At 31.3% G+C, this 15,665-nt stretch overlaps 1 long non-coding RNA gene across 2 annotated transcripts in view; it reads left to right on the plus strand.

Annotated features, from left to right (window-relative positions):
* Positions 1-4,609: 4,609 nt before the first annotated feature.
* Positions 4,610-15,665, plus strand: part of LOC119642514 — a 22,029-nt gene continuing 10,973 nt past the window's right edge. The window contains exons 1-3 of one of the 2 annotated variants that reach the window (XR_005248068.1): positions 4,610-4,673; positions 14,842-15,186; positions 15,356-15,561. This is a non-coding gene — a long non-coding RNA (uncharacterized LOC119642514). Of the gene's footprint in view, positions 4,674-10,624; positions 11,484-14,841; positions 15,187-15,355; positions 15,562-15,665 lie in introns of those variants that run through there. The other variant, XR_005248067.1, reaches the window with a different exon arrangement.

Here is a 15,665-nt window from a genome sequence, read left to right on the forward strand (position 1 = left end):
GATGTAAACTCTATAAATATACATTATATATAAAAAAGTTACGTTAACCCTAAAGGGCGTCTAACAAAAATAAAGGATTATTGGAAAATGATAATTAAACTGAGGAATTTAAATAATATGCAATAAAACTACTAAGAATAAATATGGCTAAGTAATCTTGATAAAAGAAAAATGCTTAATGTGCAAAAGGCTAATAAAAAGCCTTCATTTTAATATTAAAGAATGATTAAAGTACTTAAGGACGATTAACATTGTGTGTGTGAATAATAAGAAGAGTAATATACCAGAATAAGCAGAAGAAAATGGGCAAGTTGCAATAAGCAACACAGATAATTCCACTTATTTTTACTTAAATACACTTCAACTTTTATTTGTTCAATTTTAAGTAAATGCAGTATTGAAGACGCAATATCAATGTCGTCATAAACAATGCAATTCAATGCATTGCAGCAATAACAAATAATTCATAATAAAGACGTAATAAAGAAATTTAACGTTTTCTATCTCATAGTGTACTCATGTAAGGGTGAATGTTATTATGGAAACAGAAAAGTAAAGCGATTAAAAAAGAAATTTCTTCTAGAGAGAATCAAAAGAAAGAAAAAGAAAAGCAAATTTTTTAAATAATTTCTTCGTAATTAAACATATATGAATTCAGCTTAAGTTAAGAATAGTCTGAAAGGAAAATAAAACGAAAGGAATCTAATTCCTAAAAACTGAAAAATTTGTGAAGAAAGTTTTTCCTTTTTTTTTCTGTATGCGATATTGAGAAAGATACCAAAATACAACGTTAATCATAAAAATGCAATTTTACAAAACGCGCCGCGAAAAGGTCGCAAACTATATAACGTATATATTTGCAATATGTATGGTATGAATCGCGTATAATTTAGAAAAATGACGACAACTCAATACCATACATATAAATTCTTAAGCAAGTGTATGGACAAACGCGTTACTATTGCAAATATATCCGCCTAATGCATAATCTTAAACATCCATGCTAAAAAAAGACAAAAACATTATGTGTATAAAATCAAACATTTCATTAGCAAATGAAACAAAAACATTATGTATATAAGTTCGAACATTTGATTAGCAACATTATTGCAACATTTTGCCTTTACGGTCTTGTGAATATGAAGCGGACCGGTTTTTGGCGAATTTCGAAGTGATGTCACCTATACAGGGTAATGAAATCAGGTTTTTCTGATAGGTTTTAGCGTCCTTTAAGACATACCAAAAAACTGTAGTCTAAAAACAGTTATAACACGATATTAACGTACTCATTTGTAACGTACCTTTGCATGAGATTTGCAAGCAATAACTAAGCGTTTTTGGTTCTGCGTTCGTAATTAGCGACTTAGTATGTTTTATATGTGTACGGTCGCTAAGATTATTTAATTTTAATACTTATTTTACTCTATTGTTATTCATTTCGCAATAAATTGTAACTCAGCAAAGACATTTTTAGCGAAGACATGAACCGTAAAAAATGTGGGGTATCTTGGGGAGCTAACTTCACTTCAGTTATTTTACGTATGTTTGTAAATTTAAGTTTAAATAAAAAAAAATTCAACTATTTTTGTTTTTTTTTAATAATTACTAATATATTAGAAAACAAATAAATAAAAAGAAGTCGTAGATATTTGTAATAAATGTATGTAGGGAATACAGAAAAGAGATTTTCCAAAATTTTTTAAAATTTATTTTTACATAATTTTCTTTTGTTTTTTTTTTTTGTTTTTACTTTTGTAATAATTTCTTTTCATTATAATTTTAAAAAAAAAATTTGTTTACAATTTTTTTGTTTTCTTATCAATTTTTATATATATTCGGTTTTGTGAAAAATTGCGTTTTTTTCTTTTTAAACTCTTAATTATGCAATTATTATATTTATTTTCTTTATCTAATAGGGAATATGGATTGATGATTTGGGAAAAGTATAATAAAATCCTATAATAAAAGCAAATATTAATTGATGATTTTTTGTCATTGTAAGCGGCTTTAAAAGTTTCCGCGAAATTTGTGAGAACAAATATGAATAGAGAACCGACGATCCCACTTGTACGACACAGCCAATCCAAGCTAATGATTTACCGCCTTGAAAATGCATTAGAGTTCTTATGCTCAGTTTAATGTATCTCATTAAATCGATCATTAGCGTCCATATAAATATCTATGAAAAGCAAGGAAACATTAACAGTTTTATAAGTTTTTCAAATAATTTTTAATTCGATTGAGTATGACTTCGAAAATACTAAGGCCACAACTTATATCTTTTAACCACAAATGCTTATTTTAATTGTGTAATTCTTTCCATGCCGTACCATCTAATTGAATAAAATTTTGTGTAAATGGATCGGTGCTCACATTATTGTATAAACGGCGATCTTGTAAATGATCAGCGTTTACTATCAAAATTTGACGAATAGTACCAAAATCCAACATTTGGTTTTAACCAAGCGTAAAATCCGATAACACTATAGAGTGTGTAGAGACGTCGCAAAACATCAGCTATATGCAGCTTACTTCTAACAGTTGGGTTTCGCATGCAGTATACCACGATATTTCCAATAACTGAAAGCTGCTTTCACTATTAAATAGAGAATGGTTGTCGAACCCAAAATGGGGAGCATTAAAATTTGTGTCAAATTCATTATTCGTCTCTTTTTGCAGTGCAGAATTGTTACCTATTTATATATCGTTAGGCTGTAAAAAAAACGACCTTATAAGTATTCTCACTTTTCATTTCCCTTTTCTTGGAAGCAAATCTTCTGCTGTCGGCTGCCGCGCTTGTTGAACACTTCAACGATTAGGTGGCAGGCATATTTAATTTACTCGTTTTGATGCGGTTTTCATTACAATTCGTAAAAGGGCTCTTCCTTTCCTTCTATATAATCAACCGTCATACAGTCTTCTGGCTTGTGCAAACATAAATGAATGGCTTGCAAACGTACAATTACGAGAGCCACAGGAAGTAGAAGCGTTTTTCAATCTGTGGAATAAAGTCATTGATAAAAGCAGAAATGTAAACGTGTAGGCGTTTTGAATAATAAGAAGAAGGAGGGCACCTATAGATATAACAAAATGTGCTGATTAAAATACGTAAGAAAATATATGACCCTGAATATTTACTAGCTCTTTAATTGCAGATAAAATATTATTACAATGTTCGTAGAAAGACGGTTGAAATTCGGGAGAAGACAGATGGATCGAGTAATATAGGTATATGCTTGTAAGTTTAGATTGATAGAAATGAAAAAGATAACTTCGTTTAGGAATTGATAGTACAACAGGTGGCATTGAACCATATAGTTTTTAGCCATAAGCTATAATCTTAGGAAGTTCAACAAACGCAAATATTCTTATGATTACCGGCTTTAGGAGTCGGGAATATTGAGTCTTTATGAATCGAGCAGGTACAAGGAAATGAAAGTTTCAAAGTTAGTGAAAAAAAGAATAAAAATACATTGTTATAACGGCGTCAATACGAATTGTCACTATATGTTGTAAACTGTTTTTTTTTTATTGCGGACCTTCTAGTTCTGTTATCATCAGGGAAACTATATGAATCTCAGATGGGTGTCCTTGGCAAAAAATGAAATATATGAAACTGTAAAATACACTTACCGTAATGCTCTCGTATTACTTGATGGTACACTTCTTTATAATTATTCTATAAGCTTTTATTTGTTTAAATTATGTATATTTATTTAACTTTTATTATTAGATTTCTTACACTTATCTTATTAAAAGATAAATATCCTAATAATCTTTTTTTTCTCTAAACTTTTCCAATACACTAAATATATTTTTATAATTTTATGATTTTTTGGTTTTTTTTTTTTTATTTATTCTCTCTATAAACTTTCTAGCTTCTTCTTCTAATTTTGTAAACTTTTCAACATTTTTTAAAATATTTTCTCGCAATTTTTCACTTTGTCAAACTTCTTTGTTGAACTTGTAAAGTGGTTTTGCTTCTAAAACCGTTAGCTGGTTTTTTCTTTACATAGTTTATAAAAAAAGTACCACGTGTGGCGAATGGAGGGAGCACGGAGATGCTTTCAATAAATAAGAAAAATGGTGAATAAAAAATAATGAATGAATGAAACGATACAAAAATTGACTTATAGATATGTACAATATGTAGAACTTTTTACTTATAATTCTCAATAAGACAAAATTTTAATTCAAACTTCAATAACAAAATTTTTATATTACATTCACAGAAATTTTCATATTCATAACAAATTTCTATTAATCAAGATTAATAAAATTCTAAATTGAAACATCGCATAATGTAAAAATATTTATTGATTTATTCAAATGTTCAACAATAAAAATAAAAATTCGGCAAGTTTTGCTTACACAATACGCCATATTCATATTTTTAGCGTGTTTCCTTGTAGTTGGCTTTTCCTTTCACTCTTTTTGGTGATGTGGTTTTGTAGCATTGTTATTCTAAAATTTTGTGTGCTCTGAGAGGAGATTAGTGTAAAATTTTCTTTTAATTTACTTTATCTGAGAAAAAGAGATAATCACCACTTTTGAATAATTTGCTTACATGAATATAATATAAACCTAAAGATTTTTAAGATTTTTCTCAGTTGCCTTTTTCCCCTTCAAAAGGAAAGTCATTGAAATTTGCGGTAAAAGTATTTTATTGCAAAGTAATTAAGAATGATATTAAAAACAAACAAAAAAAAGTGTGTGCTCCAAACAACTACTCAAATGTATTGTTAATGGAGAAGTAGTGCCCAAAATTTTCGCATTGCCTCACAGTTGGTCTCTTTCCAGCAAAAAAATCTTGACGAACTTCCTAACATTCTTTTCTTTTTAATTACTTTTGTAGCATAGTCCTTAGTTTTTTGAACCTATTGCGCATAAATATTTTATTTAATTATATATTTATGATCGTGAACCGTCGAGCTCGATAAAGTTATGCAACGGTTTAATGCCTTTATTTTGACGTCACCACTTTCAATTGCTCTTCCAGGACGTAACGCATTTTCAAAATCAAGATTTAATGGAACGTAATTTTGCAAAACAGGTCTGGTCGATTTTATCCATACTGAACGATGGTCCCATGTAGTAGCTTGATCCATGAAAGGTGTGGGAAGAGTAAATTCAATACGCAGGCGGAGTGGGTGGCGAATTGTGGTGGCGAATTGCGCCTCTCGTAGCAAGAAAAAACAAAAAAAAAAACTGATTGTCTATACAAATTTAATAATTTTAAATTATTGTGCCCACGAGGTTAAAAATTGTAGTACGTATTCAAAATTCAGCACAGTTCATTTTTATATCAAACTACTTTTATGGAACAATTTTCATCACAAAATATTAAAACTTAGCTTTTTCTACCCCGAAAAACAAAAATGGTCGTAAAAGTCCTTATATAGGTAGCATCCAAAAATAGGCTAAGTTGCTCCAAATTTGGTACAGATAATTTTTTTTATCTAAAATTACTATTATGATTTGATTTTCATCATCAAGCAATGAAAATTAGACTTTTTTGCCGTATGAAATCTAGTTTCTGTTATATGAAAGGGGCTTCAAAAAATTGGCCCCTGCAGTTCAAAGTTTTCATACCAATATAGAATGTCGAAATGCTACTAAATAGCCATTTTTATCGAGAAATTTTGAAAATGGCGCTTTTTTCCATATGACGACTTTTTGAAATACGGCGTTATATGGGGAGTGATTGAAAAATTGGACCGATCTAAATCATTTTCAATAAAGTTCGTCGTTGAGTCAAAACACGTTAGTGTACCAAATTTCAACAAGATATCTCAAAAATTGTGATCAGTGGCTTGAAAACAAATTTACATGGACAGACATCCTATGGGCAGACAGAGACACAACAGACGGAGACATTGACTTAGAGTCGTTTTCTGAATCGATCGGAATAATGAAAGATGGCCCTATCTTAAGCGCTTCTGCATGTTACATACATATCCGCACACACATGCGCACATCTATGTACAGATAGATGTGCATGTGTAAACACACCGTTGTTAGACGTATTTCTCCGTACAGTCAGTGCTAAAGTGCAGTCAGTATTAAAGTGTAAAACTCATATAATCATTTGCCCATATATATATATATATATATGCATGTATATACATCATGTTTTTATATCATGTTTTTCTTTTTTTATAGCCATAACCTAGGGATGAGGTGTATATGCATTTGTCAAAACATTTGCAACGCTTAGCAGGACGCATCAGAGACTCCACAAAGCATGTATATACTTGATCAGTATCACATTCTAAATCGATTTAAGCATGTCCGTTTATAAATTTAATGAAATTGAAATTATTCTATCAATTCTTTATTCACTTTTATCAATATTTAATGTTATATTCATAAATATAAAACACCCATTAGCAATAGGATCAATTTTATTAATTCAAACAACATTAATTTGCTTAACAACAGGAATACTTTCAAAAACATTTGGATTTTCTCATATCTTATTTTTAGTATTCTTAGGGGGAATACTCGTATTATTTATTTATGTTACTTCATTAGCATCTAATGAAATATTTTCATTTTCAATAAAATTATCATTTCTATTATTGACGCTACAGCATTCGCGCACAAAAATCGAATAAATTGACAACGCTTACCAAATATTACATTGTTACAAACCATAATTGGCTTTTCAATGTCTTTATAAGGCGAAGAAACAAGCTCCAAAACTCCCATAAAGTATACAAATTCTTGGCCGAGTTCAATTTTGGAATAATAAAATTTTTATTCTCAGAATAGAAGCGATCAGCTGCGCCCACTCCATATAAAACATAAGAATTTTGTTCTTTTACTTCTTTTGTCTGTTTTAGAATAACGATCATGGGTACAAAAGACTCGGTCCCGATCGAATTTAAATTTTCTTAGTTGTTTTTATTGTATATTAGATATATTTAATTTTCTAGAATATAGGGAGACAAATTATTTGTGTGAAAAGGAATGCCTATGTTCCGTTAGCAGCTGCTGCGAAGTTAGAGTCTGCTGTGTTACTTCTCGATTTTTAACTTTTCTAATATATAAATAGATGTTTTCAAAAAGGTTTTATTGTCATTTAAGAGCGTATTGCAAGGAGAAAAAAAATTGCTCCGATGATAGTTAAATGAGTGAAGCGAAATGAGATTTTAAATTGCCATGAAATTAAAATTTTGAGATAAGATTTTCTGTTAATTGCAAATTTGGTTACATGGTCATAAAATGCTCGATTCTGCTTTCTTCCCGAATGCAGTAAAAGCACTATCTTGTAGCGAAAAAGTTCTTTTTTTATTGTAATAAAAAACGTGTCTGTAACACATGTCGAAAATTTATACATGTTTTCTCGAAACAATAATTTTCAAAGTAGCATCTAATTTTAACAATTGCCATTCGTTTCATTGGAGTTTTTTACAATATTTTTAATATAGCATTTTAAAAAACCGTTCGTACTAGTTTTGCAATGAGTCAATTTAAACGTCATTTGCCAACACTTGCCAATCACACAGACGTTTAGCGTAAGCGATCACAATTTTTTATTGTTTAACTGAAATGTGCACCAGTTGCGCTGTATTCCGCAGCTTTTAATACTTAAACGTATTCTCAATAACTTCCACTAATATTACTTTTCTTTAAACGTTCCTTTCTATTTAAAGAGGTTGTCACAGAAAGGCCTTCTTTGAAGCAGTGGCATATCACTTTAATTGACTGTTTTTCGAATGTGCTTCCATCTGGGTCAATAATCGAGTTTTGAAGAGTTACCACGAAAAATAAAGAAGTTAGAAAGTTATATTCGGCTGGGTCCAAATATCGCGTAGTCACAACCACTAACATTTTTGGTACCATGTGGTGCCGTTTATTGCCACAAAAAAATAAATGGAATAAAATTTATCTTTCACTTTTTAGTCCACTAAAAGTTATTGATAGAATTAGCATACTTAGTTTTTCGCATTCTATTCTCAAAGCCTTTTAATTTGATACCTATATGCGCGGCACTTTAAAGACAAAATTTACCTACCATGTCGTGATTTTTAATTAATTGTTATGTATTTTTAATTAATTGTTATGGACAATGAATTAAAAATTAACGCACTTAGCTTGTCGCATTGTACCCACCAAGTCCTTTTGCGTAATAGCCATATCTGTCTACTTACCTTATGATTAATAAGCACAAAACCCCGAAAAAATTCACAAAAAAACGTAATCACTTATAACTTTGTGCGAGCATGGAATTTTTACACTTAAATAGTATAATTTCTAAAGATAAATGTGGAAAATTTCAGCCTTCTATCTTCTATAATTTCCTTACAGTTTTTTGAGATTTAATGTAAAATTGAATTAGCGCGAAGTTACTTAAAGTTAAGTTAAATTATTAAAATCAGTTTGATAGAAATATGAATAACGCTCCAAATTGAAGGGCGAGAATAGTTTGATGTTAACTGTGTATATTAGGTTATGAGAAGATTTAATTATCGGTGACAGACCATTAATGCATAGGACAATTTGAATAGGGCCTGAGTGATTCCTGTAACATTTGTTATTTTTGCAACCTTGTAGTGTTAATGCAAAATTTTTTTTTTAGTTTTCTAATTGGTTAAGAGAGATTCGCGCTTGTTTCGATCGGTTACGTTTCTTATAAGAAAGAAAAACGACATTAAGAATTATTTTCAAAAACTTGAAATTCTAATAAAATTCTATTCTTTGAATAGGAGATAATATGAAAAAAAAATCATATGAATATCTCTAATGTTCGTAATATAAACATAAAATATTTTGGAGGTCTAATAAAATATTCGGTCGGCGTGGGCATTTTATTCCATTTTCGTGCATAGATGCTATGGGAGTGTTCTTCAAGTGATTTGGTCTATTTTCAATTACAATCTGCGCGAAAGAACTTCCAATGTTTCTGTCCCATTTGAAGTCGATAGCTTCAGTTTTGCGGCCAGGAGAATGTTTACAACGGACATTACACAGACGGTCAGATGGGCAGACGGACTTGCTTAAATCGATTTATAATCAAAAATATATATACGTTGTTGGGTTTCTTCTTGCAAACGTTTTGACGAAATGAATGTACCCCTCATCCTTCGGTAATCTCTATAATAATTAGCAAACGGCATTCAACGTAATTTAGTGTTTGCGCTTTCTGTTTTTGCTCAAATGCAAACGAAGTATATTGATAGGCGTGCCACTAGGTTTTCTTTTCTTTTCTTTAGTTTTTTTTATTTTTGTGGATGCACGCCGTACTATGCATACAATACAATTAACGTCTTTTTCATCCTTTTAATGAAGTTTAATCAGGTTTAATATGGTTTTGATACCGCAAGGCTGCCAATTTTTGAAATGTTTAATAATGTTTAATCAAGTTTAATCAAGTTTAAGAATGTTTAATAATGTTTAATCAAGTTTAATCAAGTTAAATCAAGTTTAATGAATTCTGCTATTTTTTCAAAGTGTTTACAAGTGTTTAAGAGTGTTTAAGACTGTTTAAGAAATATACAAAACAATGGCCTTTACTGAAAGGAGATTATTATTCGGCTGAAAGCGTACAATAACCGGCACAATCTAAACTAAATTCTTCAACGCAATAGCATGCATGTAGAAAAGAGCAAGTCAAAAATGGCAAGAAGGGAAAATGACGAAAAGTGACTAGAAAAGGTAGTGCTGTTACAGAGAACAACGACGTCAATCCAGAAGAGCACGAGTGCGGTCAATAAAGTAAAGCAACTACAATATTAATGCCAATTAATCATGATGGTGTAAGCAAGCTTCATAAAAAGAAAACATCAGAATATACAGCAGACAATGAGGAAAGCACCAATATGATGTTTGCATAACCCTGCTCAAAACCACATTAAATTTGATTAAACCAAAACTGACAGTTGGTATGATGGAGCAACATTACAACAAGATTCTAAACGTGTCTGGTCGGCTTCGACAGAAAATTTCTGCAAATTAAACAACGACAGTAATAAAATTTCAAAATGCAATTATGAGCGCTTTAGTTAACTATTAAAAAAATTTGAAAATGTTAAATATTGAATTTATTCATCCGTATTACGATATCAATAGTTAGAAGTTCTGCAATTAAGTGAATTAATTTACAGGGGTAATAATATGGAATCTTTGCAATTACGATTGTTGACCAATTTTCAGCATCAAATATTAAAAATTTTTTACTTTTCATAAAAATCCCTTGGGTCGACTAAGATAAATAGACCCACATGATGGAAATGTCGTGTTGCTGAATTTTTTTGCGGTAAGCTGCTTAATTTCAGCATAATTTTTATTAAAAGTTAATTTATATGTTAAGTGATACATATTTGTGTGGATGTCGAACTTAGGTAGTGTGTTGAGCATCGTGCTTACATACATCAAATTCAGTATGTGAGCTATATATATATCAACATAGGGAATTTGGACCGGATAGCCTACTTTGTAGTCTACTTTGTGGCTTTTTATGTTCGACAAGTAAATTATATTTCTTAAATTAGACCAATGAAAAATTTGTAAAAGTATTTATTTTTTAATTTTGTTGCTGTTGTTTTCAAATCACGAGTACAGCTGTTTAAGGTTATTCGTAAATTGTTTCTAAAATAGAAAAGTTCAATACAAGATTTTTTAATTAAAAAAACAGTTGTTTAAGATTATTCGTATATTGTTTCTAAAATCTTTGCTTATGAGCAAAATTATTAGTATAGAAGATTAGAAAGAGAAATCAACTGATTTGATAAAGGCAGTCAGCTGGTTAAGAGGCATAAAGTTTCTAGCATGAAAAATAAATGTACTGAAAAATTGTCTAAGGATGTCAAACCTCCTGCACCCAAAATTGTATGTTCGGCAGACTCAGTAATGTTACATCCTTCGCAATTATCAGCGGAAGAGACTTTAATCGTTTTGAAGTATACCTCGTCATAAGTGTGATTACTTATAACTCTATCAAGTATTTTAAATTCCCATGTTGCAAATTTTCCGGTAAATTTTTTCTCTTGCTAAAAGATGATACTCGTCTTTCTATTCTTTTCAGGAGTGAAAAATAAATTTAAGTCCATCGTGCCAGCAGACAGAATAAATTTTAATTTACATACAAACCTAACAAAATTGGAAACCAGGCGTACAGAATATTTAATGTGTACATGTTTGGTAATCATCACATGGATTCAACGGAACGCATGTTAAACACGCCAAATAATGCGCAATAGGTGGTTTAGAGTATAAAAAGGAACATAAGACGCAAATGCTTGTTTGGCATATTCATATTTAATAGAGCATCAAACGATAACTATTGAGTTTAATCAAACAAGTTTTTCCACAACCAAGCCTTGCAGCATCTACTATCATAAATTATATAGTAATAATGGAAAGGTGAACCTGGCTGTGAAAAACTACATCATATATACAAAATCCTTTGTTGGGAGAAACAACAAGTTTCCGGACTACCTAATATAAAGCGCCCAATCTGGGAAGTAACTTGCAAACAAGTAAGACAGTTATATTAGGCAGGGACCGAACCTCGCATATCCACCGCTATCCTTTTTGCGTTCTGCTCCCCAAGTTCTCTTATTCGATACCCACATCGCTGGTATTATAAAAAAAAAATTAATCCCCCAGGTTGCGATGTCCATTTTGTTCATTTTAGAATTAATCCAATTTTAGGCAGATAATACATCTTCTTTTGACGAATGTACAAAGTAGTTTCTGTCCTGTCCTGTTTGCGTTATGATAAATAACCATAAACCCTCAAAAAATAAAAAAAATAAAATTTGCAACTTTGCATGGCTGATTTTTTCCAGTTTTGTAGGTATAAAGTAGGCTGTTGCGTAAAATAAATGTGGAAAATTTTAGCTTTCTAACTTTTTGCAGGAAACTAGAAAAAACCCACAAATATTTACTAAGAAAAATAAAGTCGCACTGCGGTCTTCTGCTTTGACCAATTTGGCCTATTTTCAATAGTAACTTGCGTGCAATAACTTTCAATGTTTCTACCACATTTGGAGTCGATGTCTTCATTTTTGCGACCATGAGACTGCCAATGACAAACACCACACTGACACATACACAGACAAACATGGCTAAATCAGCTTAGAAGTCTAATGTGCAGGACTCTAATCCGACCTCTTGTCTCTGTTGCCTTGGGATTACTTAGGTATTGGGTGGAAAGAGAAGGACAGGAAAAAGGCCATTGAGTTGAGATTTATCTTAATTTGTCAGCATCTAATTAAAAGAACAGAGTTTTTGCAACATTCATGATGCTCTTCAACTAAAGCAACATAGCTTCTACGAGTAGGATAATGCAGCTTATTGCTACAAAACATTCGTGAGGCTTTTCGATGAAAGAGGATTAGGTGAAGTTTGTGCTTGCACTCATATAAGAAATAAACACACTAAGTTGCATAGAAACCAAAAAAGTTGTATTCATATAAGAAATGAACACTTGGGATAGGACACGAAACGTAATTGACGCATTACATTGCGTTACGAATTTATTAACAGAACACTCTTTCAAATAAACATCTCTTAATCGATTGCCTTACTATCGATAAAGCTTATCTACTTTTTTACCACTATTGAAACGTGTTTATTAGAAATAATTATCAAAAGAGATGGTATTCCGACATTTATCTAATAGTTTGATGACGATCGCCGGTTTCTTTGCTTACTATGGAAAATAGGCAGAATAACAGTGGTATTAAGTAAAAAAAAACCATTAGAGACGTGCATCAAAAAATTGACTGGAATATCTGTTTTGATGATCAAATTATATGGAATTGCAAGTTTATTGTCGTCTTTCTGAACGTTCAGTGTTTATTATATATATCTAGCTTAAAAGCAGACCAAGGTGATAGTCTAAAAAAAAAAAAACTGAAAACCAAAACTAACAAAGAAGAATAAATCCTACTCCAAAAAACTAAAATCCTACACCAAAAAATCCTACACCACAAAACTGAAAACCTACACCAAGAAATTCTATACCAAAAAATCCTACACCAAGAAACCCCACACCAAAAAACTAACAAAGAAGACGAAATCCTACACCAAAAAACTAAAAACCTACATAAAAAATCCTACACCACAAAACTGAAAACCTACACCAAGAAATTCTACACCAAAATATCCTACACCAAGAAACCCCACACCAAAAAACTAACAAAGAAGAAGAAATCCTACACCAAAAAACTGAGAACAAATCCTCAAGATTTTTTATACTCTGGAAATAATTGCGGAATTACCAGCACAAGACGAATGCACTGACATATAGGTTCTTAAGCCCATTTTCAGTACACATCTGTGGCATTTTCTGTGTAGGAGCATGTCCTCAAGGTTTCATGCTCATTGCGAGATAGACGGACTGACAAGTAGGAACTTCTCAATTTCGAGGCGGATGTGCAATCATGAAGTCAGTGATGACCATCTCAAATGAAATAACAGAATTAGTACGATCTCATTCTTTGATAATGGATATAAGAAATAAAAATATAAAGACATCAAAAAGTTTTCCTCACATTTATTCATAGTAAAATACTAGAAGTTAAGGAAGCCTCCTGTTGGTTTTCTTTTTGGCAATTTCCACTATAAAATGTATGCTCACTTACACTACTTTCTTTTGTGGCTTAGGAATACGTTGAAAACAGCTGTGAACTAATCAGTCACTTACCTAGCATTTGTTCTATAAAGAAACGTGAAAATGAACTTCTCTATGCTAGAGTTAACTTAAGTGCCCGTCTATCCTTCATAAAATTTTATGATCATCAAAAACAAACTAAAGTACCGCGAAAGAGAAAAGCTAAAATTAAAAAAATTAATTTAATGTATTGTTTGCAGTCGCAACCATTGACAATTTATGATTTCCGTTAAATTTTAAATTAAAAAAAAGTTTGCAGAATATCGGTTATATACGAATTTCATCATTGCTTTCGTAACGTTTAATAATTCATTTTCGAAATCAATTTATGACTCCGTCCTTTCTGCTTCGCATTTTCAAAGCTTAAGGCTTAAGACTAACATAAGCATGGATGGCTTAAGCAAAACTTTATTACCAGATCATGATAAAATATTTAATTATGGACATGATCCTAGCTAAGATATGCTACTCATTGTATCGACACTCGTACGCCTCGCTTTCAGTCGCTCAAAAAGTCTTCAACTATTGTTGGGTACTCAAGATTCATTGTAAACTGGGCAGATAGATTTCTCGCATATTTTATTCTAAGGTAAGTCAAAAGAAAAGTCTGCCAAAAAGGCCCTCTAAAAAAACGGAAATATTCAAGAAAATTTTTTGTTTTCTTTAGACTTCTTCTGAACAAGATTTAAATCTTGACTAATTTTTGTTGTTGTTCTTTTATTTAATGTAATCAGATGTGGAGATTGTGATGTGAAATTATTAAGTATGCGCAAACAGAGGAAGAAGTTACGGTTAATAATAAAGAGGCAGATCAAATTTGAAAATCTTACAAATACGATCCATGCAAGAGCTTCTTGTTCTAGGAATGTGAATAAGTTTTCTCTTTTTTTTACTGAAATTGAACGCCCATGAAATGAAAATAGCACGACATTTTCTACTCCAAGTATTGTTCGTCGTTAGCTACTAATTTTGCCAAGTACCAAACAGTATATGGATTCGCTGTACATTCTGAGGTTATGCTTCAAAGGGCCGACTTTTCGACAGATTTCAATTCATTGCCATAAATATTAATTATTAATATAATTATTAATCACAAAGCAATTGTTGCTAACATTTCGCGGACGGAAGGACAAAATGTTGTCAAACTGAAAAATCTCCATATAGTGTATACTTGCATATGTCAATATACGCATTTTTTTTTTTTTCTATATGACCAGCCACCCAGGGTATGTGCCGTTTACATGCAGGCACGATGGTGATCAATTTTGCGCTATTTCGCCGTTAATGATCGGACCAATTGCATCATATCTTCTGCTTCCCAAATTACTTTGAGAAATTAAAAGCGTATTAGAAACTCGACGACATCAACTCATAAGTACGCACCAGAAACGTAGCGTTGTTTTTCTGATGAATCATTCGAAAGATGTCCCTGATAGGTGTGAGACAGCATTCATCAAAAAGAAGTGATGAAAGCGTAAAAGTTATGGAACGGCCGCAGATTTGACTTTATCGTAACGATTCTTACCTACTCAGCTACTTCGGTGGATTTCGTAGGCGTGTTCGTAAGTTAATATTTAATTTTTGAAAGCTTTATAGTGTGAACAAATAAGATACTATCCTTCATTTTTGAAAACATTTTAAACATCTTGCCAGAATTAATATATTTTCACTCTCTCATCTAGCTGATATTATAAACTTGAATATATGTCTTGTTCACCTGTTTTTAAACAGGGAGGGCCCAGGCAGATCACCTCATTCGCCTTATAGGGAAACCGCAACTGATTACAAATCTACAAATACCATACAACCACACATGCATAGATATATAGACTTACCAATAGGATCTTATTTGCAGTTGGAACTAATGAGTTATGTATGCAAACATTTGACCAGAACAATAGTAAACAATTAGATGTGTTCTGCATTCTACAACAAAAGTAAGTGCCGTACACATGTATTGCATAAACATTTGCGCATAAATTTATATGCACATTTATATTAGTTTGGGGAAAAAGAAATCCATTATTTTTATATGAACTTC

The sequence above is a fragment of the Glossina fuscipes genome, unplaced genomic scaffold (assembly GCF_014805625.2).
Source record: "Glossina fuscipes isolate IAEA_lab_2018 unplaced genomic scaffold, Yale_Gfus_2 224, whole genome shotgun sequence".
Lineage (NCBI taxonomy): Eukaryota > Metazoa > Arthropoda > Insecta > Diptera > Glossinidae > Glossina > Glossina fuscipes.